The sequence below is a fragment of the Ammospiza caudacuta genome, chromosome 15 (genome assembly GCF_027887145.1).
Source record: "Ammospiza caudacuta isolate bAmmCau1 chromosome 15, bAmmCau1.pri, whole genome shotgun sequence".
Lineage (NCBI taxonomy): Eukaryota > Metazoa > Chordata > Aves > Passeriformes > Passerellidae > Ammospiza > Ammospiza caudacuta.
In genome coordinates this window covers 15,870,032-15,895,576 of record NC_080607.1, presented here as the reverse complement: position 1 = coordinate 15,895,576, position 25,545 = coordinate 15,870,032, and the positions used below count along the sequence as shown (strand labels likewise).

At 38.2% G+C, this 25,545-nt stretch overlaps 1 long non-coding RNA gene across 1 annotated transcript in view; it reads left to right on the top strand.

Annotated features, from left to right (window-relative positions):
* Positions 1-3,770: 3,770 nt before the first annotated feature.
* Positions 3,771-25,545, top strand: part of LOC131564492 (uncharacterized) — an 81,795-nt gene continuing 60,020 nt past the window's right edge. Inside the window, exon 1 of the long non-coding RNA XR_009275385.1 lies at positions 3,771-3,825. This is a non-coding gene — a long non-coding RNA (uncharacterized LOC131564492). The remainder of the gene's footprint in view (positions 3,826-25,545) is intronic.

The window sequence follows — 25,545 nt, the reverse complement described above, 5'->3', positions numbered from 1 at the left end:
TTACAGTCTGCTTTGTCAAACTTGGATTTATGTAACATGCTCCCATTTTAAGTCTCTCTAAAGGTATCTTCACTCAAAGTCACAGTACATTTAACTAACAGCTTCATTTCAGCCCAAGATCTAAAGGAACTAACATATTTATTAAAGCATTTTGATCCTTCAGAGACAGATTAATAAGAACTTTGTGACAGTTGAGCATGATAAAATGAGCCAATAAACAGCAATGTGTGCTGATCTTAGATATACTGATCCACAAATAATACAATACTTATTTGGTTTGTCATAAAGAAAAATCACTTGAAAAAGCCATTGCCATGATTAAATACTTGCTGCTATCTAAAAATTTCTATATTCTATAAAGTTTTCCTTACAAATTCCCACAACAAATAAACCCAGCAAGTCTTTTTCCTACATAAGGAAATCACAGCTTTGCACGATATCAATATGGAATAATGACTCAAAATGCAGCATGAAAAGGGTTTAAATATTGTATGGATTTTTGGGGTAAAAATAGAGCACTACATGCCAGAAGTGTTTAATGTTCATTCACTATAAAACAGATGTTCAGGCTTGCCTGAGTAGCTGTCATTTACCTACCTATGAATTATTATTTGTATTATGCATTTGTTTTATGGTAACATCTCAGAAATTCAAATTTTTTAATGTGGTTGTCAGTAACAATAGGGACTCAAGGTTTAGATCTGGGATATTCTTTTCTGTCCAACAATTTCCTTTATTAGAGCTCATCCTTTGTCACTGCTCCTGTTCATCCAGTGCTCCACATCAAGGAAGGGTGAAGCTTGGGAAATACACACTCACATGCTTGAGACACATTCCTGCCACTAAACATTGAATGATGGAGTCAATTGTTTTCTCATTTTCACTGTTTGTACATCACTGTTGCCAAATGACTTTCCTGATGTCCATTGTGATTTATGATGTGAGAGAACACTAAAACTAATTTATACTAATAAATGCAAACAGCCCCATTAACATCAATACATATCCTAATTTACACCACAAAGAATCCATACCAGTCTACTTACAGCAATTTCAGAGTATTTCCTAATGAAGATAAAAGGTCATTGTGCAAACCTGCAGTGATGGAAAGTTTACAGCAGTCATCCCAAGGTTCCAAATGCTGTGCATAAAACTTAATGTAGTGTACTGCATTAACCACTAATGCTTAAAATAATGGCTCCTGAGATTCTGGTTATAATGATCCTGATCTAAATGTGAAAATAACTCCATACAATTTTTCCTCCAGTCATTACTTGCTAATCTACTTTATGTCTCTTCATCCAACCTGAAGGGGGCTTAGGATGGGATGGAATGGACCCTGCAAGCTACTCCATGCTTCTCACAACAAAGTTCATGCTTGCTTCACCTGGCATGGATGTGACAGCATCAGTTAATTCTGTTCCAATTGAAATACTCTGCACATGATGAAACAATGCACAGCACACAGGAAGAAACAATAGCAGATTGAATTGTAAGAGAAGAAATAAAGCAACCCTTCAAAATAATTTCAGCTTTGTTTGCTAACTAATGTTTTAAACTCCAGCCCAAAACAATATCAAATGCATAGTCTAGAACTTCAACTTAACTGTTGGGGTTTCCTGTTTGTTTTCTTTGTTTGTTGCTGGCTTTTTCCCCTATCCAAGTGCTCAGAAGAACACAAACAGCCTGGAAGGTTCTGGGCTGATGCTGGCACAAATCAAATCGCCTTTCTTAAACAACTACAGGTGTATCACCAGGACCAGCCTTTCCTGAGAGGAAATATCTGGATGCATTTCTTTGTTTTCTTCCAGTGGTGTAGAAATAAGACATTTTAAAACTGTGTGATAGTTTGGAGACAACTGAGAAAGTTGCTGAATTGTTACCCTAACACACTGCATTAGGAAAACACAACAGACACATTAATATTTTAATACTTTGTTGTACTAAATGCATTTCTTTACTTCAGAAAGCCTCTTACCTGTAATTTCTCTTCAGTGCGCAATATTTATTAATTCCAATATACCAGTTAACCAGAGCCTGGTTCTCCACATGTATATTTAGGAAAGACACAGACAACAGGGTCTGATCCAAAGTCAACTGCAGCTAATGCAGAAAGTCCTGCTAGTCCCATTGGCAATTTCTCAGCTCCACTGTCCTGGCAATTAAAAGCAGATGGGCGCTGGGAAGCCAGCCCTGATGACCAACACCTAACCCAGGGTCACATAATGAGTCTGGCTCAGACATGAGAGCGGAACTCAAATTTGCTGAATTTCTACCCAGGGGTTTAATCACAAAACCACTCCTCTTAATTTAAAATCAAAAGGTTTTGAAAGAAATATTAGTAAGGTACAAATTTTTCACTTCAGGGGAACACATCCTTATTCAGTTAACCATTTTTTTTCATATCTCAGACCAAATAAGTAACCAAAGTTTTCTGCTATGGTGTTAATTAAGGATTTGTATTCATACCTCAAAGCAATACACTAACCTCTCAATGATGTTCCAACTGAAGCCTGAACAGGAGCAAAACTAAAGTATAATTAAGGCTTGCAGATCTACCTATATTGTAGCTTTTTAGCTGTAACCTTTCCACCCTGTTCTGTAATTAGCAAACCAGCTTATAAGTTCTCCAGATACAGACATTTATGAAGAGTTCAAAGCTTCTTTGCAAACTCTGGAGTAACAACTCCAAGAAAGCAGAGTAATTCTGAACCAGTGAAGCAACACCACCTCACACAGCACCTGCCTACCTGGCTCCCCTTTGCAGAAACTGAGATTCCCCCCCCCCCCCCAATCCCTCTTACTTATCAGGCCTTTCAAGTTCATAAAACACACAGCTTTTAACCTTTCAGACTCCTCACACAGCCCAGTTCTCTTAGGTTTATTTTCACTCCTGTTCTACAGTCAGCAGAATAAACAGGGTTTGCATCTCTTTTGAACATAACCATAGACAGGAGCAGCAACCCTTACACCTCAGCTCCTTTAGCAGCAAAATCCAACAAGGATCCACATGTCAGAATAACCCAGAACATCCTTTCCTGTGGGATGTTTGCTACCCTAAGGAACAAGGGCATGTCCAACAACCCCAAGTACAAAATGAGAAGCCAAAGATGTTATCATCTTATAACAAAGCTCCCATACCTTCTCAGCGCTGTCTCATGGGCAGCTCCTTGCAGCACTGACCCCATCTTCTTCACAGCACAGCAACAAACTCCAACTGCTTCCTCAGCCAGCTAACCCTCTCTTTTATAGCCCTCACCCTTAATTGGACACAGCTGCAGCCCATTAAGGGCAGGCCTGTTCCTAATCTTTGGTGATTGGTACAGCTGCAGCTCCTCAGGGCTGAGATCGCCTTCTGCATTATTCTCTTACATTCCATCCCTCCACCCAAGGGTGGTGTTCGTGGGGCACAATGTAGGGAATGGCACTGCCAGGTGGCAGATGAGCTGCTTGAGAAGGGAGTTGGAGTTTGTTGGCTGTGCTGTGAAGAAGAAGGAGCCAGTGCTGCAAGGAGCTGCCCATGAGGCATCACTGAGGAGGTATGGGAGCTTTGCAATAAGATCACAAGGCTCTTGAATTCTCATTTGTAGGGGGAGAGAATATAAGTAAATAAAGGTACTATAGAAAGTAATTGTACCCCTTAAGGAGTTGCAGCTGGGTTAATTATGCAAGATTAGGAGCAGGCCTGATGTTAATGGGCCACAGGTGTAGCCAATAAGAAGCGTGCTATAAAAGAGTGGATTAGTGGAAACGAGTTATTTGGCTGCTGTGAGGACAAGGAAAAGTTAGTGCCTGGAGGAGCTGCCTACAAGAAACATCGAGGAGGTATGAAACTCTAGCAATACGGAGTTCTTGCAATGTAATGGTAATTGAACTCTTGTGTTATAATGATAACACTTATTTTGCACTTGGGGTCATTGGACATGTCCCCATTCTTCAGGCTAGAGTGTCAGCAAGTGCATCATGTCACTAGGGCAAAACCTGCTCTAGTTTGTCACCCTTTATACATCACTGTTATGGAAAAAGTGGTGCAAGGAAGTGATTTTCCTGGCCTTTTAATATTGAGCCTGTGCTATTCTGACAGTGCTCCTTGGGAATGTGTGGGCTGTTATGCACCACACCAGGTTTGTGAAGTTTTTATGTAATATCTGTTTGTGACCAGAATATGGCACCTACCCATAATTCCTTCATAAATCCTAGCAATTAAAAAAAAATCACCAAGAAGCAATTGTGAAAACATATTAAAAACATAGTCTCTGTTTTTCTGTTTTCTTCAGAATTACACTTTTCTTTGCCTTTTATATAGAGCTTTTAGAGTACACTTGAGTTATACTTTCATACAGTCCTCCAGAACCTGAGAGCTAGCAATATAAGGATTTTTAAATTGAAGTTGGGATTCTCAAATAATCTTAAGAGCCTGAGAACTGGGACTGTAGGAGAAATAAACATCACGAATCTAAATATCATGAGTCTGATAAAGCTGAACAGGGATAAACCAGGGATTTAGAGGTGAATGGAATAAAGGAGGAAAGCACAAGATGAAAATAAAGACATAGCTTTCTATTCAATTTAAATTTTCTGTTTAACATTTTGGTTGGAAAAAAAGTGGAAAATTGCTGATGAGAATATAAAGGTAGAACTGAGGTGAGTGTTTTATTTGGGGAGGTTTGTGCTTATCTCCTGCAAGTGAAACACCTTGTTATCACTGTGGGTGAGGAGTGGGGCATGGTTATAATCAAAAGGTGTCTCTGCCTGTGCCAGACTGTTTGGCTGCTTTATTTGCTACTCTTGTTCGACCACTTCAACTGCTTTTGTTGCTGTGTTGGATTTCCTCTTGTATTTCTGACAAAGCATGTTCCTTAAATAGCCCTTCCTTTGGTCTCTAATTGCAAAGTACAACAGAAATCAGATTAAAGTGTGTTTTGTTTACCATGTGCCTTCAGTGTTAACAAAGGAATGAAAATCCACCCTGATCTAGTAGAAACACATATGCTGTTGCTTTCTTTGGGTTTGTTTTCTTGGGGTTCTGTAAACAAAGATAGAGTTACTGAATGGGTGGGTTTATGCAAGCTGTTCTTTCAAACCTGCCAGTGTTCCCCTTGGATTTGTGGAAAAGCAGGAGCACCCATTTCCCAAGCACAGCACAAACTGCAGCCTCCTGAATTCTGTGTGGCCTCTAAAACCAGGATTTATCATCAAGCAGACACAGTGAAATAAGATCTGGATAAGTGATAACATTTCTCAGATATTAATGCAGCCACCGTTGCATGAGGCTTGGGTTTTACAAACCCAGTTCTGGATAGTTGTTCTTACTTGTGAAACCACCAGTGGTCTTAGCCTAACGTAGTTGTTTTATATGACTGAAAGTACTGCTCACATAGCACTTAGAACAATTGTATTGGATAGAACAATTCTTTGGATAGAAACTCCCCAATTTTTTTCCATCCATGGATTAACAGTAATGGCGAAAAATGTGAAGAGTTTTGTGAAAAATGAGGTTTCTGTGTTCTTCTCATGGCTTTTCTTTCTTTAAAATTGTCAAAACCTAGATGTTTCAGTCTATGCACTTTTAGATCAGCTATTGGAAAGTAACTTGAATCTTGATAGGGTGTCCTGAGGCAAAGACTCCTGTCAAAATTGAGGGCAGTAGATGAGAACTCCCTGAGCAGCCTGGAGACAGGTCTTCCAAAACTCTGTTTGCAGGTTTGTTATTGGTTTGCTGTAATTGCCCAGACAAATCATCTGCTTGTCACTTCACCTGACTCTAAAATTGGAACAGCAAGGGTATCAAGATATTGCATGTATGAATTTTACTTATTTCATACTTTGCAAGTGCTTGAAAAGCCCTCAGCGTTTTTATTGAAAGTATTTTGGAAGCTGAATTACTTTATTTGGGCTTATTATATAGCTTTATAGTAGTGATGTGCTCTATGAGACAAGCACTGAGGCATAATACAATTTGACTTTTGCTTTACACAGATTTTGCTATTAATTTGATAATTTTCCATGAGTGAACAATGTAGTTTGCTCTATGTTAAAATAAAACTAAATTTGTTTGGTAGAGGAATAAAAAGGAAATGGTACTTCAGACAGTGGCCCTGGGGTTACGCTAATTTCACAGCTTTAGTTTATATCATTTTTCTTGTGAAGTGTTTTGAAGAAGAAAACTTTTAATGTTTTGTCCAGAGAACTTAATTTTCCATTGTTTTTACACCTTTAGAGTGATTTCTAAGAACAGAGGACTACACCACATAAAATATTTCACAGTTAGGAACCAGCAAACATAGTGATAATATGGTTGGCTTGTGTAGACTTGCATCTGATAAATACAAATAACCCTCCTTTCAAATTAACATGAGCCAAAAGTCAACTTAGTGATCTGATGAGGTACTGACAAATTCACATCCTAACCTAAATGACATTTGTCACACTGAAGTAGAAACAATTATTAATAATTTTCAGTTCATTAGGAGCACTACAATGAAATGTCAACAACTTCAAAAGTGTAGCAGAAGTGTACAAATTAATTTTGATTTTCTGAAGTGTAATTATTTTTGTAAGTACCACACTGTGTAATCACTTTTGGCGCTATTACTTGTGCAATCAATAACACTTAAATGTACTTAGCTGTTTTCAAACATGCTTTCCTAAGGTCACCCTTTAGTGGTGTGGGTGTTTTGATGTAAGGAGTGAGGAGTAAGATGTAAGAATGTAAGGAGTTGTTTACTAACTGGTCAAAGATGTAGTGAAATTTAAAAAAATACAGAATTATTTATGGGGGGGTTTTTTTGATTGCCATAAAGGGGTGCTTGATGTCTGTGCAGTTTTGATGTGAAAAAAGCCGGTCCTGGCTTTGTGGCGAGTCCAATTTTGTGCTCTGGGTGGCAGCATCAGCTCTTGCTCCTGTGCCTTCCCCACCCGGGGCTCATCCTACTTGGCAAATGCAACCTGACTGCAGAGTTAATTATATTCCCCTGAGCCAGGCAGTCAGGCCAGATTTGGCCTCACATTGGCCAGATGAATGGTTGGTAATCATCTAGAGGAGTGCGTCGTTCCCACAAGCCCAGCCAGTCCCCAAGTGCCGGCATTTGTAATAATTCGCAGCCCTGTGATGCTCCAGTACAAAAAGAGCACAAGAACACACACCTTGAAGGAAAGTTACTTTCACTGGAGTGATTTGAGGTGACGTTCTGATAGGTTTCATTCAGGCTTGGACAGGAGAATTTTGCTTGTGTATTTGTTCGTTATTTTATCTGTTTTCTGGAGATCTCCAGGAACATTTACAGCAGGGTAGGAGCAGGGATGGTTGGTTGGCAGTTCAGTGCTCAGGTTGGTTTCTGGAATTAACAGCAGTCCCTTAAAGGATTCAGTTTATAATGTAGCTTGAGTGGCTCCTGGAGTTTCTTCCTGTAACTCAGCTTTCAACCCTAATTTAACTTCAGTTGTAGAATTGTTTCAATGGCTTACCCACACTGGAAGGTAAAAGCAAAGCTGATGTAACCAGAGCAAGGAATGCAGACTGTACTTAAACTATTAAAATTACAGATCCCCCCCCCCATTAAAAATTAAAACCCAATAAAAATAGATTAAAATTTCCTGTTGGATTACCAAATTATCCATTAGTATAAAGTAAAAACAGACCATGAGGAAAAGAAAGTCAGAAAATATACAGAAAAAAGAAGTATCACAGTCAGCAGTAACATCTCTTGATATCTATTGCTATTTTTAATTGTCATTAAAAATAGGGTTTTAGCCATTTATAGTAGCATAAGAGTTAAGAAGAAAACAGATAAGGCATTCCAGGCACTAACTTATTTAGAGGCTGAATATCAATATAATTCTGAATAAAAAAAAAATACATACTATTTTTAACGTTTCTAGCTTTCTTTCAGTATTAATCTGCATTTTTAATCTATATGGAAGAATGGCGCCAGTAAATTGGGGCAAGTTTTTTCTGCTATTTACAAGTGCATATATTATATACAAGGAAATGCAATTAGAGAGGGGGAACTGTGTGTGTGAATGTAACTACTCAGTAATTACTCTGGAAAATTTGTGTTAGAATAATTCACTTCATCTAAACATGTGTACTATATATCTGTCTTGGATTTCAGTAATGAGATTTTGTTTGATTTTTGGGACAACTAAACCATTAAATTCTTTGCCAATACTCCAGAGCCCACAGTTCCTAGGCAGTTGCACAGAGCTGTGTTACTGGGCTGACTGCCAGGAAGCCAGGTAGGGTTTGTTCTGCTTGGAACTCAGCTACTCTGCAAAAATGTTTGAATTTTGGTGACACAGCAAATGCTGTAGCAAAGTATTTTGCTGGAATTTTCAAACTAAGTGCAAAGTCCTTATGTGAGGTTGTTTGCACCTGAATTTGACATCATTGCTGCAGATACTAATGGATGAATAAGCTTTAAGCTCTCAATGTCAGTATATTTTTCATTATTATTTAAGCTGTCAATATCTGTGTGTTTTTCTGCTATTACTGAAGTAATCCTCATTGTATAGCAGTGACTTTAGTGTAAAAGAGGAAAAAAAAAGGAAAAAAAGGGAAAAAAGAAATCTCCACCAGGTTTTCTCAACTGTGCTCCATAGCCTTAATTCCTCACCCATCTCACTGGATCACAGCAGAACATCTCCACACCTGTTCTTCTGGTTTCCTGGGAAGAAAAGCTCCTAAGTTCAACTATTCAGAAATATTTATCCATTTAGAAAGTCTTTGGTTTATCTTGCTGAAGAAGTAAACACAGAACTAGCTTTATTTTTTACTAGTTAAAACCAAGCTCAAACTCCAAATCTAAACATCTTGCTGATTTAAAATTTCCTGATGTGAATATATTCCAAATCCTGTAGCAGATAATTTGGTGTTACTTCCATGTGCCAGAAATACTGTTCTAAGGAGTTACACCTTAATTTTCATAGATAATCAGGTTTGGTTAGTTATTAAGACTGTCTGGGATTGTAGGTGATTAGCTAGGTGGGACTTGGGAGTTACTCTATAATTTGGATTGGATTTTTAATTTTGTCTAGATTAAGATTTTTATTACTTGAGTTGAAGCGCTTGAGATTAATGAAAAAGGCTGTGATAGATAACATGTTTATTCTTTCAGGAAAAAGAAAGATAATTATGCCTGTCTTACATGGATTTCATCCATTTGCTTACTTTACTTCTCTAGCAGGTGACTGATGGCCAAGGAATGTTTCACACTGAAATTTGGTTCAGGCTATCAGGTTTTAGTGAGCAAACCCAGGAACATTAACACAGTTCTGCCAATAGCCCACCAGCCCATCCCCAAAAACATGTCTGAGCTATAATCAGTAGATAAAACAGAAATATTGTTTGTGTGATCTGATGGGATGCATTCCAAATCCTAAAAAATGGTTATGGAGTGTTTTTGCCACTGAGTGTTGGGTTTAAAAGACAGCATCACTAAGTCAAAACTGGAAAAGAAGGGGAAAAAAAATGAAGTAGACGTTGCCAGCTGCAATTACATCTTCTAGTCACTGAAATGTAATATAATTCAATGTCTGTATTAGCATTCAGCATTGTTAATTCATGGGCAAGTAATTTAGTTGAATTCTCAATGAGAAATTGAATTTGAGGTGACTCAGCAGGAAAATCAGTGTGTTCTGTAATTGAATGGAAAATAGTTGAGTTATCGCTGGCAGCGAGCTTGATGTAACAAGCCTTTGTATTACATGTGCCATGAATAGACTGAATGCTTTGACAAGGATTACATTTATTTCAGATAATGAAGCACAATAAAATGTGGAGTAATTAAGAACCAAAGGAAATGACATGACCCAAATCCAATGGGAAAGGCCCCAAGTTGGGGAGGAGTTAGGAAATATCCATATTAGGAATGTTTATGAAAGAGCGTTTCAGTTTTGATACAGTTGATTCTGCCCTGCTACAGGAGATGTTGGACAGTGTTTCTAGGTCCTTTTCAATTTCTTTTTCACATTTCTGTGATTGATTGAAATATTCATATCAACATCCAGAATGAATTTGAGTGGAGGAAATAGCATGGTAAATGTCACCTGAAAAGAGGCTGGTAAAGGTGCTGCTCTGCCATGGGGAGCTGCATCTCAGCACCCCTCCTGCCTTCTGTGGGGGGACAGAATGTAAGAAAATAAAGATAGTGCAGAAGGCAATCTCACCCTGAAGAGTTTCAGCTGTGCCAATCACCAAAGATTAGGAACAGGCCTGCCCTTAATAAGCCACAGCTGTGTCCAATAAGGATAAGTGCTATAAAAGAGTGGCTTAGCTGGTGAGGGGACAGTTGGAGTTTGTTGGCTGTGCTGTGAAGAAGGAGTCAGTGCTGTGAGCAGATGCCCATGAGAAATCACAGAGAAGGTATGGGAGCTTTGCAATAAGATTATAACAACCTTCTATGGGATGTGATGCCATAATTTATAATAGACTATTCATTTCTGGCTCAAGCTTTCTGCTCAGGAAAAGGTGAGATTCAGCTTTGTCTCATCCAAGTTCAGGACAACTGAACCATCCTTCCAAAGGAACAGGCTCTTAGGGCACTTATTCAGGTTTTATAGTCAGTCTCAAAGCTTAAGCATGAAGGCTTTAGAAAAGGATCTAATTCAAGACTTGTTCACATCAGTTTGCCTTGGAAAAGTGTTTTTTTAACCCCAAATGTAACTTTTGTGATCTGACTTGTCAGGTGACTCACTAAACATAATTATTCAACTTGTGCTGTATTCCCATTGATTGTTTTCCTTTAATATCCATGTTTTTAGCCCAGTATCCATTATCTACATAAGTGTTTGGAATACTAGTGTCTACTCTGTAAAATATGCAATTGTGGGAAATATATTGAACTCCAAATATCACAGCAAGCAGATCATGTGTGACAGCTCACCACAGCTCTGCAAAGGTGCACTAAGGAACAGATGAGCATCAATAGCATTACAAGAACTCTTTTGAATATACAGGTGTCTGTGTTTTTAGTTTGTCAAATGCTTAAAAAAAGGCTGCTAAAACCTGATTTAAACATGAAAGCAGATGCATTCTTTTGAACAGGGATTAGAAAGCAAATAATTAATCATACATACCTGAGGATTTATGTAAGCAGCTGCTTAAATAAGAATCATAAACCTACAAATGCAGTCTCTCCACCTACTTTGCAATCTCTTGAATTAAAAAAAAAGTGTGGAGTTTTTTGTTAGATAGCACTTGACATCAAAAGGAAAATGCTAACATATTCTCTGGGTACCATATAGAAATGAAAATATTCCTAACAAACATCCTGTGCTGTTTTTAACTAGGTGGTAAATAGTTTACAAATGCTGGAGCTTGTAAGCTGTAGTGCTGATTAGGTAAATTGGGACTGGGGTAACTGGAGGCTGTGTAGGCCTTCTACACAATGGAAGTTTGTTTTCCATCCAGTAAAAAAAGATGGAAATTTGCATGAGGGTCACGAAGGAAAGATTGGCTGGTCTGAACAGGCTTCTAAGTATTACAGGAAGTGTATAAAACTGGCTGGTTTTGACTTTAAGTCAGGTGAAACCAAGTTGATTTCACAGTTATGTTTTCGAATCCACACATCAAACCAAAATCAAAAGGTCTGGATCTGAGGGAAGTGAAAGAGAAAAACAATTTTTTGCATGAACAGCTACGGGATGAGATCACCAGGAGTCACACACACAGCTTTAGTGCTTGGTGTCAGTCTCTACCTCACATTGTAAGGAAGGTCTGTGCTGTGTTCTGCTGAGTGACTTGCTAGAAGTTCATCACTTGCAGTGAATTCCAAGGAATAAGCAAGTTTTTATTAATAGATTAAGTAATTCTGGCAACTCTTCTGAGATTTGAGGGGCCAATATTTTACATATCAGTTTATTGAATTTGGACTGAGGTCTCAGAGCTGTAACAATAAGTTTAAGCTTATGGCAATAAAGCTACCTGCAGTAATATATTTAGGCATGAGGGCCCAAACTCCTGCAAAGAAAAAAAATGTTACTCATTTTTATTTGAAATTCAGCTCTCATTGGATTTTTGTCCCTGCTACTTCTCTTGGCATACTTAATGAAACTTTTACTGTCCTTGCACTCCTCTGCCAGTTCAGCACTGAAGATGTAGAATTAAACTCTGGTGTAAAGATAGAGTAAAAAAGAGAAGAAGGATAGAAATGGGGTGCCTTGGCAGCCACTCTGAGAGTTCCTACATGTGCATGGTCTCTGGTGCACTCTCTCAATTCTGCTGGGGATTGGAAATTGCCCTTTTCCTTTTCTGAGCAACATTTTAATCTTGTTGCTGCCTTGTCACCATGTTCGTGTATTGCAGCCTTGCTTTTATTGCACTGAGCTTGTTTTCATGGGTTCCTTTTTCAACATATCTACTGATGAAATTGAACACTTGGGGGTTTGAGTTTGACAGCTGGAAGATGAGAGAGGGTGTCTCTGATCCTGCTTCTACAGAATTCCCACAGTGCCCCCTACACTGAAAGGCTTTAAATGTATCTCTCCTTTGAACATCTGATGCTGCTAACAGTAACGCTTCTGTAGTGTCTACAACTCACTTTATCTTGTTCCAAGAACTGACAGTGTCCCTAGAATACTTTTTTTAAAAGCAGAACTTAGTGGATAAATTCTTCCACCGGTGTATTTTTTCCTTTTTTTCCAAGCTGCATCTAATGAATATGTTCCTTGAACTGCATATTTCAACAGCTGTTACCTTATAAACTTTTAACCCTGTGCCTTGATGTGGTGGCCTCTTTCAGGCACGCAGGACTGTGGAGGACAGACACTCTGCACTAACTAAAGATAAAAACACTACAGTGGAGTGCGGCAGGTCTCTTTTTAAGGTATAGTTGTGAATCTCTGCATAAAAATATCAATGGGGTTCAAGTACCACAGGGTCCTGTCCTGTGGATCCACATGGATTTTTAGTTGACTTGTAATCTCCTTGGTTTCCCCCAAAGCCCTGAATTTTCCTGCCTCCTCCTCAGATGCTGAGCAAGTCAAGGGTTCATCCTCCCATCAAAGCTGAAAGATTTAGTGGGAAGAGATTTGCATTGAAACATTTACAGCAATTGCTTGTGGCTCACTGCAGTCTATCGAGCCCCTCTTTAAACTTCACAGTTGTAAACCCATTTTTAAGCTTGTCGTTTGGAAACAACTCTACATGAGAAGGTGAAAGGAGCATTTTCCACAGTGGGCTGGAGTGTGTCAGCCAGTGAGAGCAGCAGAAAGGAGAACTGCAGTGAAAGGCTTCAATAAGTGGCTGCTCTGCAGCAACCATCGAGTCTTGCATCTCAAAAGCTGTAGCTGAGCAGCAGCTCCCACTATTGCTCTGAACTTTGCCTTGCAGCATTTAAACCTTTACACCAATGGAACACTAGTCTAGAACCCTGATCTAGGGTGTTTTCCCTACCTGGAAAATGCCTTTTGTTTTGTAGTGTTTAGTTATGGAACCACAAAAATTGTGGCATGTGTTGTTTCTGTCAGCACTGCAGGGTATTCATCAACCAACTGCAACCTGAAAGGATGGAACCAAATCTGTAGGAATCAAGTACAGCACTGAAACAGAAATGATGGTATTTTTTTATAGAAGTGAACAGGTGGTGCTTTTAATCCCACCAAAATTAACCCGTGTTCAATAATTTATGTGCTCAAATTGACTCTAACAAATGCTGCTTAATTATGCATTCTTGGAAATGTGCTTTACGTTTGGTTTCAAATTGGAATTTACATCCAGCTATGGTTATCTTCCCACAGCAGTTTCAGTATGTAATGAAGGAAGAAATTCAGGATATAAAGAATATTCAAAGTAACTTTGCTCTGAATCCAGCTGCAGTTGTCTACATAGCATAATTGTCACATTTTCCAACAATGAAAATTAAAGAAAAACCCCTATCTTTTAAAATAAGCTGTTCAAAGAATGTTCTCACCAAAAGAAAATAAAAATAGAGCAGCTCATTAGATCTGTAGCTTGACTCAGGAAAACAAATACAGGAGTCAGTCTGTGTTTGAAGTAGACAAAAGGAGGACAAATACACAGGTTGTCAGTAATCTTTAATGTCTTTCCTTTGTCTCACTCTGAAGTGAAAACAACTGAAGCTGTTCAAAGACAGGTTTATCTAATTCATGCCAAGGGACTCTCTTTCTTCCCCCCGATTAGTACTTGGAATAATCTCTTTATTGATATGGTGCACACTTTTTTTGTGTGCCTATCTTGCTATTTTCTTCTGAAGAAAAAGTGCTGCGAGATGATCAAATATAACTTTACTGTGCAGTTTGGACGAAACTCTGAAAATTTTCTTCTGCTGTTTGTGTTGATATAAAGAGCTATTTAATGTACTTTTCCTATAATAAGAACTGGAATAATGTTGCAGGAGTGAATTAGCATTAGTTCTAATGTTGCCTAGGAAAAAAATCAATCATGCTTTTCGTATGTTAGGCATCAATAAGATTGTTCACATGAATAAAACCAATTTTTAATTTTTACAAGACTAAGCAGCAGCACAGAGTGCTGGAAGAGGAAATGCTTGTACAATTTTTAGTGCTCAGCTGATCAATTTTCAGGGAAACTGAAATTTTCCCCTTCAGCCTGTCTTGTAATCTGCTCGCTGCTGCCACGTGGGATGCCCCACCAACTCTGTATTTGCATTGCTAAAAGTAGAGGTATTTATTTTTACTTGCAGAATTGAGGAAAGGATGCAGTAGAGAAAAATCAAAGCCTCTGGTGAAAATCCTGGGCTCTACTCAGTTGGGAGTGTCCAGCTGGAGTGTTCAGGGTTTGAGCAGGTTTGGGGTCACCCTTGTGAAATTTCAATTTCAAATTGCAGATAAAAGTAGAAACTTCAGCCCGAGGAGCAAGGAGAGCTCCCCTGAAGGAGAAACCTGAGCTGAGTGAAAGGTCTTGGACAGTGCAGAAACCTGAGGGACATTTGGGGAAACTGAGGCAAACACTGAACTGAAACACAAAAGTCCCAATTTTCACTTTATCCTCAGCATAAGGACAACTTTTATTCCAGTTCAAATATTGAAACACAGTAAAACATTGCTGTTGGAAAGAAGCAGTCACTGAAGGCCTTTTGCAAAAAGGTCATGTGTTGTTAGCATGGGGAACAGCATCCAACCAGAAGCCTTTTGCTTGTTGTATCTTGTTACATTTTTCTTAGCAAGTTTCTATTCAGAAAGGTGAGCAAAAGCTCCCTTGTGTCAAGGGATGTTTGTAGGCAATGAAAAAATAAGATCCTGGGTGACATCTAGGGGATGTGGTGGGTAGGTGGCCAAGTCTGATGTGGAGAATTAGGGAAAACAGTCCATAAATCTGTAATAAGCTGTGCTTGCTTCCATTTGCGCTCTTGTGTTTCTATGTGCTGACATACAAGAATAATGATATGTATGAGGAAAACTCAAGGTACAGCCTGACTGATCACAGCTCTCTCCTGTTATTCCTGTGACCAGCAAACAGCAAATCCAACCCAAACCCCCTTGTCCCTGTAGTACCCTCCAGTTTACAGTGCAGAAGTTCAATTTTCAGAGCTCTCATGAATTGTTCAGTACGTGCTGTTAATTATCAGCCAGTGTGAATCACCAAAGTCATAACCTGACTCCTAAATGAGTTTCGCATAAATCTGTTCTGTTCATTAGAGGTCAAGTTGATAACTGCTAAGAAGGAATATCAATGCTGCAAATCAGTTTATAAGGGTATAATTGTAACTAAAAAAATTCCCAACCGTCCTCTCCCTGTGGTCTGGATAATTTAAGTGTGGAACTCAAAGCCCTCAAATAACTGTTATTTCTTAACAAGATGCTGTGAAAGAGGAGAACAAGTGAAAAAAATCTTGCAAAATAAGTATGGACTTTTCTGAATATCTTGTCCATCTATGGAATAAAGATGGGATGGTCTAAACATTTGTTTTGAAAATCTTAGAGTTATGACTAAAACTTTTTCTAAATACATTAAATAGGATAATTATCCAAATGAAATATTATCCATTAGGCGATATAGGAGATATTACCAATAACAGGAAAAAGTTATGGACAAGCTCCATTCTTGGGGGGTGGCGATAGGAGGGATTGATATCAATGTCCAGATACTTTATGACAATCTACCCTTATATCTTCACATTTTAAAAATCCTCAAATTTTCTAATTTTAATGGTTGGTTGATTAGAAGAAAAAAAGCAATTGAAACTTACTTAGAACTTTTTAAATTAGATCATTTTTACTGTGTACACTGTAAGGTCACATCAATTTGAGAAAAGCTGCTGAAAAAATCAAATTATGAGCTAGAAAGGTAATATAAACATACTCTGAAACTAAATAATGTACCTCATATATGCAATGTTTTTGGGAAGTTACATTTGTGAGCTTTTAATAAGGAATGGAATGTAGCAGAACTTTTGGGAATAACTTTAATTTATTATCACTTAAAATATGTGTTTAACAAAAACATGCAAGTTGTCTTTGGAAGAGCATTGAGTCAGGCAGATTTAAGTGTCTGGGCATCAAAAGTAACATACAAACAATCAAAAATGTCTTTTTGTTAAAAGGCAGGTAATTTCTGGGTAACCTATTGCTGTGTGATGTATGGCCCCATCCTTCAGCTGAATTTAAATAACCTGACAAAAATGAAGTTGTTCAGAAGAAACTTTTCCTGTTTATGAGCTACAAAGATTTAATTCCTGATAACTTTGCATAGGTACAATTTTGTACCAATGTGAGGGTATTTTGAAGCATTTGGGGACAACTGCTGGCTGAATTCCATATATCTGAGCACAGCTACATGCTGTGAAATGGAAACCAAAATGGGAATTTGTAGGATTTTCATAACATGTGAATGGTGAAACATTGAAAGAGATATTGACGGAGGGGTTTATTTCTTAAGTAAGATTGCAGGATGGGAGGTGAGACAATGAAACAAAACCAAGGAACCTTAAGATGTAGAAAAATCTGACAACTCAGGTCTACAAATTATTAATAAGATTACAGTTGGTTTAATGGATCCAATTAAATATAATTGACCTAATTTTATCAGCAAAAGCTCTGCTGTTAATTAGCATAAAATCAGGACAGCACCTACATCAAAAGCTCAATATTAATACTTTTTTAAAACACAGCATCTTGTAGAGGGTACAAGTCTTCATCTGTACAAGATTGTCTCTATTTGGATTGTTTTAAGATTTCTTATAACTGGCCTGATTTGGTTTGAGCCACAGGAAGAAACTGTTGAAGTCTCATTTTACTGACAGGTGTGACAGTAACTGTATAAATTGTTTATTGTATCATGTTCATGTGTCCTACTCTAAAGCTCATCAAATTAACTGGAAAGTCATCAGATGACTTCAAACAGGCTTTTAAATAATGCCCACAGATAAATGTGCACACTTTGTACTGTAGGTCTTCTCAATTTTAAATTTTAATCTTTTAGTGCTGTCATGGACTGAATGTGCAGTTCTGAGATTTCAGAGCTTCTTCACCAGACACTTCTCTTGAAGATTTTAAATTAGTTTAATCCTGCAACACGAAAGGATCAGAGGCTCTCCCTCAAATTTGAACTGTGCCATTTGGGAAAAGAGGAATAACTTGTAATTTTTGATTCCATTCCTGAGTTTGGTGGAGATGAATGAGGCATTTTGAGATTTTGCCTCTTCCTCATTAAAAAAGAAAAAAAGAGGTTGTGAGAGGTGTATAAATCTAATTCATTCACTTTAATCAGTTAACTGTGAGTGCTGTTAAGGATTCAATCAAATAATAGATTTTCTTAATCAACATAAAATCTGTTATTATTTAAGGTTAACTTCTGTTCACCAATATCTGGCTTGTATTTTTTTCTCAGCTTCAATTACAAGTTCCTGCTCCTGTTGTTGCCTTTAGTTCTTCTTTGTCTCTACAGAAAATTATTGTGAGTTCAACCAAGTCCTAGCTCAAGGAAAGTTATTGATGTGGCCAGATCTTGCCCTAAGGTTTATGGTTCTTTGTGCCTGGATTTCAGCAAGGCACTTAGCCTGCCTCCCACCCTCAGAATGTCTAAAACACATCCCTAATAACTGCACACAGATAAAACTTGCCTCTGTCTGGAATCCTTTCTTCCCTAGGTTGGTTTTATGACAACATTTCACTCCTCTGCCACAATTCACTTCAAATTTGTCCTCAGTTTTTGTTGAAGATTACACTGACCCAGCTCCAATCTTAGAAAACCCTTTCCAGCTAAATTCTTACACCCTGAGGAAAATGTCTCTGTATTTTGCTTTAGGCTTTTTTAGCCATCAATGGCAGGTCTTTTGTAAAAGATGCTCCAAGGCCATCTTTAACCTCTTTGTCCTTTCACTCTCTGGGTGCTGCACAGCAGGTAAAGGACTTTTTAAATACATGCCAGTATGTGTGGAAAAATAGTTCCTGACAAGTAACTGTCTTTGTGTTCCATTTCTGCTCACAAAAGTGGCTTGCAATATTTCCCATACGTTTTAGTCAGTAGTTATTGGTTAAAAGTAAGTTTTTGAAACTGAGTTGGGAATATTTGACTAGATTGGTTACCTATGTTGCATGTTTTATTTTTATTCCAATTAGAAGTAGGATAATAGCATGAAGTTTGCTTAAAAGAGCAACTCCATACTTAGAATATTTTCTAGCACATCCAAAAATATTCCTTCCTTATCTGTGCACTAAAGTTTTTCTAACAAGTGAATAGTGGAGCCAGGAACACGAATGAAGTGAGTGTTTCAAGTTTTGCAAGCATTTTACATTATCTCTTCTGATCTACCTCTCTAGCAACTTCTGCAACACAAAGCAAACAGCATTTCTCAGAGGAAGAGAAAATGAAGGAATTTGCTGTAGATCTGTTATGAGTTAGGGTGGAAATACATGTTTACTACTAGAGGCTCCCAGCTCTTGTCTTGCAATAATTGGTGATGCTCCTAAGGGTTTACCTCCAGGAGTCATTTAATGCCTATAAATCACAGCTTCCTTTCCAGGTAAATATCTGCCTGTCAAGGCTGCAGAAAAAAGCACGAACCCGAGCACACCCTGAAGTTAAAAACCCGACTAAACAAGCCCTTAAAAACAGGTGAAGTAGAAAGATAAAAGATCAAAAGAAAGTGAATTTCCATGGTTTTAAAAACATGGCATTTTTTCAGGTGCTACTTGTTTTCTGAGCACTGGGTTTATTAATGCTGTTTTTATTTCTATGCTGATGACCATAGCAGTTTTTAACTCTTAGGAAATGAGTCCTCTGAATTCCTGTGGGATGCTATGGATCCCACTGCTAGCAAGGGATCTTGTTTTGGAGGTGTTAGAGATTGGGCATTGAAAAGGATTGAAGGGCTTGGAGCTCTTGGTGCTCACATAAACTGAACTTGACTAACTGCAGTTATTTTGTTGCACATCTTGCTTGTTTAAAGTTTATTTTAAGGTGTATTTTCATCAGCAGTAAACATCTCTTGTTGTCCTTCAGAAAAATTGTTTTCTCCTTTGTCAGTATCTTGTTCCTTGTGCTTGAAAAATATCCTTAAACCTCAATCCTTTTAATTCTGTATTTCTGCCCTGCAGTGTTTAAGATGTCTGTGACTTGCCTGTTCCTCAAGGACTGTGGTGTTTTTGTACCTTCAAGTTTTCTGTTCTTCCCTTGACATTTTTATCATCACCTCCCCAAAGTGCTTGCTCTGGACTAAGACACAGCCTGGAACACCCTGAAGGGTGGTGTGCAGAAATCCATTCCTGCACTGACACAACACAAACCAGCGGGATAAACATGGAAAAAGCTCTGTTCTCACATAGCACTGAGCAGGGGAAAGGTTAAAGCAAAGGCTAAAATAAACAGTTCTGCCCAATACCCTCTTGTCACCTAAACAGAAAGATTGGAGGCTGAGGTGTCCTGTGAGGAACCGAATCATTCCAGGGGGACTTTGATGTGATCATCTAAAGGTCATGGGCTGGACAGGAGAAATATTCTCTATCAGAACATCTGATGTAGCTGTGGGAGCAGAGATCCTCGTTCAGGTGCCCTTAGAGGATTTCCGTGTTTCTAAGCCCAGTTTTGTCAATAATCAGTGTCTAACTTGGGAGATTGGTGAGGGAAAAGTGGTGCTGCTCTTAAAGACTTTTCCTTGATATCAGGGTTCCAAGCTGCTGTGCTGTCTTTGTCTGCTATCCCTGGCTTTTCCAAATTCAGGATTATTCCAAGCTGCTGTGTTGTTTTGGACTGTCTGCTCCCTGGTTTTCCAAACCCAGACCATGTAACTCTGCTCAGGCTGTGAATTTGACTCTCAGGCTCTACATTACTGCTGATTTATTTCCAGATCAGCCAAATCCCTGAGATGAACCTGCACATGGCAGAGCCATGAAACTTCTCAAAGTGGTAACCTGCAAGCCCTGCAAGTGTTCTCATCTGAGAGCCACCCCAGAAATCCTGTGTTCTGGGGACTCCAGAGCAGAATCAGCACTGAGAATGTGGCCAAACCCTGTGTGATTTGTGCATGAGGCCAGGCTGTGCAGAATGAGCCAGCTCTGGCCAGTGTGGGCATGACCAGAGTTCAGCTGAAAAAATTCCTCCTAGAGAAACCAAAGCACTGAAATGTTTGCTGAGAGCATAAAGCACATTGCTTAGCTGTGAACTAATAACAAAAGAAAAATAAATCAGGGCACAGAGAAGCCTCAGAAGCACCGTGTGCTGAATAAATATATGTAATATGTATTTTATAATGTATTTAAATCGACAGATCTAGATTTACATTAAGTTGTTTTATCTTATTGTGAAAATAAGAGAGGTCTTTAGAGCTGCTCTACATGCAAATTAATGCTATTTTAAGAGTTCTGGATAGCTGGATCAGCACAGTATATATGGGGGGGGAATTGGGTTTTACATCTGTACATACAGAAATGAGGGTTTGACACCTGTGATTCACTTCATTAAAGTCAGTTATCGTCAGACTTCTGTTCAGAGCAATAAAATGTGGGGAAACATTAAGTAAGGGAGCAAGGAGTGCATTAATGTCAGAGCAGTTGTGAAATTAATGTGACCCTAACATTAACCCTTTAGGCACTGCTGTTCATGCAGCAGTGACCAGGGCATTGCCAAGAGCCAAATTTGAATTGCACATTGTGTTACAAACCAAGTGTTCAGCAGTTCCGGTGGAGTTAAAGTTCCTTTTTTCCAGAAGTAAATAAAAGCAGAAACCCAAATCGGAGCGTTCCTACTCACCCCCATGGAGCACAAATAAATTGCGGGTGAAAAAACCAAATTTTTTGTACATGTAAAATAAGTACTTGTTTATATTCTGGGGGAAAAAAAATCAGCTTTCAGTAGCATCAGCACTATCTGTAAATGCAGTGGTAATTGTTTAACAATTAGGAAATTCCCAAAATGTAGATAACAAATGTAATTCTAGTAATGGGAATTGAATTGCAGGTTTTTTGTATTTCTGTGCATTTTTTTAAACCAGTAATTTCAATAGGTGGATAAATTTGTTAATTAAAATACACTGTGAAATTTATGTTCATCACCTGCACAATTAAGTAATGCTGACTTATCCCAGAATTATAGCTAAATGAAATAACAAATATTTTCTGATTATAACTAAATAAAATACCAAATATGTTCTGATTATAGCTGAAAAAATACCAAATATTTTCTGATAGCCATCTTTTTAGGCACTGAGGCAACAGGGAAGGGAATCTCAGTGTATGACAAAGTGTACAGAAAATTCTGAACTTTATTCTTCTCATATAAACATTCCGCCATAAATGAATTTTTTCTTATAATTCTTGTGATTTTAAGCACGTGTTCAGGCTTTGTCAGCTGCAGTAGGTGTGGGAAGAGCTGGTTTACACTGGGAACATTTGAAGTGTCTCAAGAGCAGCTCTCAGGCTGATGAGATTGTAGCTGGAACAGCGGTGGCTGCACAGCCAAGCCTCTTTAACAACAACTCCATGAAAAGCTCTTTTCTGTTGCTTATAAAGGAAAATAAGAAGTTGAGTGTGATTCTGTGATGCTGGCTTAGAGAATGTCACCTGCCATTGTGACCTGCATTTTGTTGGGTTTTGTTAAATGGCCTAAATACTTAATTCTTACTTTGTACAAGAATTTGATTACTGAGGTTTGAAATATTTTGGTTGAGAAGTGTTACTCTACTGCCTCATGGAATTTGAAAATTCTGGTTAAAAGAATTTGTTGAATTTATGGAAAGGCAGCAAAGCTGATGGAAGGCATTGAAAACCTCATCCCTGCTCAGTGTTTCTTCTGTCAGACTTTGGAAATAATTTCATTCAAGGACAGAATTCAGGAGCAGGGATGAAAAGATGCAGCTTTGTGCATTTCTCCTCACTTTGTGGAGAGAAACACCCAAGTTTGTTTTTCTTAACATAGCAAGGAGAGCCAGGAGTTGTTTTAGCCCACACTCTACATTTAATTTGTGGTTTCATTAGACAGATCAGTGAGCAGCCTTTTCTACCTCCTTGTTAATTCTCTTCAGTAGCTTCTCAAGAGCCACTTGTTTCTTTTACTTTTGTTACTAAACTATAGAAGGCTGATGAAATTTTGAGGGATCAGTGCTTGCAATATTGCAAAAGTCCTCTATTTACTTTTCAAGCTACTGGTCTGAAATGTGACTTGTAAAAAAATGTGGGAATACCTTCAGATCCTGAAAGTTGAAATATTCTAAATATAAGCGGTCTCTGGACATATCAATTTAATAGCCATGCTAAGGGAGAGATGCCAATCCCTCAATATAACAATCTCTGAGGATGACAATTGTGGGGGCTTTTAGGACATGGGAATGTTCTTCCCTGCTTCTGCAGAGGATTGTTCTATCAGGGAGGTTCTTAATTAAGGTTTTTCACTGAAACAATGGTGAATGACTTTCATCAGAGAAAAGAAAAAGACATTTCTCAGGTACAGAGATGCTGTAAAAAGGAAATAAAAGGCACCAAAGTGATTTCCCTGCTGATAGAGTTCTGTTAGTGTTTTGTATTATTTAGAACATGCAAGAGCTAAACTGCTGTGACAGATAACAGGAGTGGTGAAGGCCAAAAGATGGTTGAAATATTTGACAGGCTTTTTATTATTACCTTTAAGGTTAGAGTGTCTGAAAAGCAAGCAGACATTATGTCATCCTGGAGCAGGAATATGTTCTTCATTTGACTGTGGTAACAGTGAAATCACTTTTATAATAACCTATATACATATGTGTGTGTAGATCTTAAAGGTTTGATAATTGGGGATGTAACTACAAAGTTGTCAATGGCTTTTGAAATGTTTTTCCAGTCTCTTTAAAATGTAAAATATCAAGTAGGTATTTCTCCAGCTGTAATAGTAAGGTAAAGCTGCAGAGAGACTTAGTGCAGCAATTCAGACCAGAAACCTAAAACCCTACCTTTATTTTTGTCTGTAACCCTGTTGCATGCACAAACCACACAGCCTAAGCAGTATTATCCAATTCCTGCCTTCACATATAAACAGCTTTTCAGGGTGAATATGAGCCAAGCTTTAGACATGCAGTCATCTATCCAATAAAAATAGGATAAGAAACCTCAAGTCTTTCACTAGATAATTTCATTGTATGTTTTAAATACTCTCCAGGAGAAAGGTTCAATGTACAAAAGCTTTGAGCAGCTGAAGGCTTATCTGAAACATTTCTAACCAGTTGGTAAGAGCACAGAAGGGCAGCATGAAAATCTCCTGCAATATGCCAAGGAGAATCTCTCACAATGGGGTTTGACTGAACCCTGTTAAATAATGGACTTTATATTTCTGTGTTAGGTGTTCTCTGTGCATCAGGTTTGCTCCTTCCATCCTGATTCTAAAACATTCAGCTTGGAAAATTACTTCAGCCAGTTTTAGCTCAGAAAGTCTTTTGCTTTCACAGTTTCCCATGTTTATGCTTAGGGCAGGGGGAAGTGTGGAATTAAGCCTTGTTATAGCAAAATAAACCAAATTTCCAGCTTTTAGAAGCGAGTTTTCCTTCTCGGATTTTGCTCTGACTAAAAAGAATTCCAGTCTGGTCTGAAACTGTTTCCCTGTTGCTGAAATTGCCAATATTGGTCTCCCCAAGCTCAGCTGCATGGCAGGGCAATGGGATGAAGTTTGTCACATCAGAGTTGAGGCTTTTAACACCTTGAAAATGAATTTCAGCTTTGTCCCGAAGGCAGAACAGCTCCCCAGGGTGCTCTGAGGGAGCCTTGGGTTATTCTGTTGGACTCTCTCATCTCATTTTGCTGGGAGTTCCCTGCCACCCCAGCAGCCACTGGCCAGGAGCAGTTTTCCATCATTTCCATCAGCCCTAAAGAGCAGCAGATGAAAACCAACAAATCCCATTGACTGTCCCAAGGCATCCAGGTCTCACCCCACCTCTGCCTGTGTTAACATGTTGAATAATGACATTTTCTCTGTGTTCAAGAGCTTCATTATCAGGATTAACCTTCATTTTATTCTTTATTTTAATATATGACTTCAATATTAAGTCTTCTTCAGGGATCTCTTATAATTTCCTGAACCCTTAATTTAGTAAATCCTGCTTATTCATGCCCTTTTATTCTATTCATTTCTTTTAAGGGTCTCTATTCCTACCTAGAATTGTCAAGGAAACCACCACCTTTGGCTTAAACAACATCCCCAGAGCTTGAAAAAGCAGTGTTATTAGATGGAGGAATTAAATGATATTTTAATTTACTTCCTAAATTACATTAAATTATGTATGATCTCTTTTACTTAGTGCATCCTCTAAATTTGAAAGTTTAAATAGAAAAAAAACCTTTGTTTTTCATTATGAATTCCCTGATAATTAAGTATATACAGTGTTTGTTTCAAGGACTGTTAAAAGTTTGAAGTAGAGTCTTTGAATTGCCAGATCTTGTAACAGAGCATGAGAATGCATCCCATCTTGTATCAATTATTATTTTAGTTCTTATTTTATCATAAAATGCCACTTCAGCGCTGCTCCACTACTTTGTAGGCAGGACAATGATAGCACTTGACAAGAAAATAATTAGTATTTATCTGGGAGTTCCTCCTCCATTTTCTCTACAAAGAGATTTTTCCCCTTCTTGACCCCCAGCTGGAAAACATCATCTGTCCTTTGAACAAAAAAATAAAAATATCAAGTTAATGCCTTTTGAAATCCTGAGAATAGATTGCATTTATAGTATTTAATATACTTGATATCTAAAACAGTAGGTGTGTAGAAATAGGATGTATAAATTATTATAATAATTATCAAGTTTTTCTCAGGCATATCTTATCTTGCTTATTCTCAGAGTTATTTAAAATGTGATATATGGGGAGCCTCCAGCCCTTCCCTTCCCTGAACTCTGCCCTGGATTTTGAGGAGCAGGGCTGTCCCAAAGAGATTCAAGTGGAGTGAGCAGGGCAAGGGGCCCAAGGGACACAAAAATGGGACTCTGAGGACAGCACAGGAGATTAAAGCATGAAGATAATTGCAGGGACTTGGTGGAGAGATTTCCACAGCATGAGTGTTTGTAATATATAAGAACGGGGAAAATTCCCTTCTCTAGGCTGAAGTGTGAATCAGAACCTTTTAAATTGACCACAGAGGGGTGTCAAAATGCAAAGCAGATCCTTGT